The 2500-nt window shown below is 37.8% G+C and overlaps 1 long non-coding RNA gene across 2 annotated transcripts in view; it reads right to left on the reverse strand.

Annotated features, from left to right (window-relative positions):
• Positions 1-311: 311 nt before the first annotated feature.
• Positions 312-2500, reverse strand: part of LOC114076442 — a 2923-nt gene continuing 734 nt past the window's right edge. For both annotated transcript variants that reach the window (XR_003577371.1, XR_003577372.1), the window contains exons 2-3: positions 2491-2500; positions 312-614 (exon numbers count right to left, since the gene is read on the reverse strand). The exon at positions 2491-2500 is cut by the window's right edge. This is a non-coding gene — a long non-coding RNA (uncharacterized LOC114076442). The remainder of the gene's footprint in view (positions 615-2490) is intronic.

Genomic DNA, 2500 nt, shown 5'->3' on the forward strand with positions numbered 1-2500 from the left:
ATTTGTGGAGTGCAGCAAACGTGCCATCGTCTTCAACTCAACCGCAACTCTAGCCAGTCTTCATCAAGCCAGATTTCAGGGTGAGCTATTGCTTCTAGCTTGGACTGGATCTTCCTCTTCATGTCTTGATGCCTTGAGATTTCGGCATGGACTAGCTTTTTACTTATTTTAGTCTCTTAGATACTCTTAGATTAGTAATTTGAGGATAGATGTTCTTGTGGTGATGACTTCCAGGTTTTGGGAATAAATACTATTGAGTTTTTATAAGTTATTTAATCGATTTTCGTTAATGAGTTTTAAGTCTTCCGCATTAATTTTCTGTTTATTATGGTACAAATGTTGGAAATTGGATTGGTTGGTTCGCTCACATAGTAGGATAAGTGTGGGTGCCACTCGCGACCCGTTTTGGGTCGTGACACTCACAATCTAATTTGGATAAACTAGACAAACTAGGCACCGTCTTTTGCAGTTTGGATAGACTCGGATGTCCCAAATGTTTGTGAATTAGATCTGGAGAATCTGTAACGGAGCATGCTTTCAAGGAATTTGAAGAGGCAAGGTAGTAAAGGCCTTGTGTCATGTCCTGTTCCAATCGTCTGTCCTGTTATGCGGTCCTGCATGAGGAAAAAATCATCAAAAAGGGTTATGCTACATGTAGAGTCTTCGTCAAACGACTAACATATGCTAGATTAAAAGAAGAACCAGAGACATAAAGAATAGAGTCTAGGGTGACAGAATATAGGGGTTTGGGTTTTCCAACCCCTTTTGGTTTTGTTTGGATCCCATTGGCTAAAGTAATAACTTGAAGAGACTATGAATAAACCATATCGGTCAAAAATGATTTATTACCAGAGATATGATCAGATGCACCTGAGTCCATAAACCATGATCCACGAGTACTAGACTATAACACACAACCAAAGGAATTACCCGCAATATAAACATCAGGTTGTGCAACCGAAACTACTTGTGGAGACGATTGTTTATTTGCACGATACAACCTAAATAACATGTCTGGAATGGGAGAAATAAGGGCATCAACTTAGAATCAATAGAGCGCCAAAAAAGACTACATAATTGGGCATCCACTTTCTCCCATTGTGCTTTGGCTTTTGAAGCATCGTCACTAGACTTTGTCTTTTCATCTACAACACAAGCATTGTTTGTTAAGTGATCTTGAACACCTTGACCCTTGCACCACATCTTAACTGAACAAGCCCAAGCTAAATAGTTTGAACTTCCCATGCTTGAACTTTCAATCCTTGTATTTTTGGAGCCAAAAAATTCACAACCGAAAGACATTTTTTGAAATTTGGCTTGAAGAGAGTAAGAAACCTGCTGGAAACTATCGGAATCTACCTCCAGTGGCCTAAAAGTTCTGATTTTTCCGGAAACTGCTTGAAAACCCTAATTTCGGTGATTGGATCTAGAGATAACTGGCTGGAGTCTGATCAGAAATACTAGACGACCCTAACGGAAGAAAATTGCTCAAAAAATGTGACCGGAGCAGCACTCACACGCCGACGCGTGAATAGATCTTGCCAGAAAATTTCCACCTCTGATCGGCACGTGGGGGCGTGTGGGAGGGTATTTTTCAATAGGTTTGGTTAGGGTTTGGTCACCTGAGCTTCCCGATTCTCGTGACTGTGTTGTCATTTGCACAACACCTTCAAAATGAAAGATGACACAAATTAGTCCCACCGTCGTCACTGAAGTTTGATACCGGTGACTTGAAGTTCTCGCCAATGCTCTGATACCATGTGAGAAATATATGGGAAAAATATAATGAAATTATGTATCTAAATTGTTATATTGAGACCCTATTTATAGACAATACATTGAAATCCTTTTCTAACTAGGATTCCTATTCCTATATATTCTTCTTGCTATTCTAAGTAGGAATATATATATATTATATATATATATATATTTCTATTCTAACAGCGTCCTACTTATTGATCGTGAATGATCAAAATGATTTTTTCTTAGTTTGGTGAATGCTCTTGTTAAATATTTCATTCCTATTAACTTTTTCATGTATCATCTATGTTGCTCGGACTCTTAAAAATATCAATGGGTACGTGTCAAATTCTCAAAAGTAGTGTAATTTTAGAAATTCCTATAGCAGTGTGGCATCAAAAGTGAAGTGTCCGAACAACTAGGATGAGTATATGAATTGCAAAGCTTTTATACCGAATAAAGCTGTTCTATTTTCTCCCACCATACATCTGCCAGCAGAAAATACTATTTTCTCTATATGTAAGTGTACTGAACATTGGCGCCAATACTAAGTACAAAGAGCCTCTTGGTGACTACGCAAACTTTCACCTTTTTGGTGAGAGTTCAAATTCCGAATTACCAGTAAACAGAGCATCAACCCTAATCATAAATTGTAACATGCATACTGATAAATCTAACAACTACATCAAGCAAATTTATCAAAATGAAGAAATTGAAGTTAAAAAAAACCCCATAAAGGCAAAAACTCACCTCTCTCTCT

The sequence above is a fragment of the Solanum pennellii genome, chromosome 3 (genome assembly GCF_001406875.1).
Source record: "Solanum pennellii chromosome 3, SPENNV200".
Taxonomy (NCBI): domain Eukaryota; kingdom Viridiplantae; phylum Streptophyta; class Magnoliopsida; order Solanales; family Solanaceae; genus Solanum; species Solanum pennellii.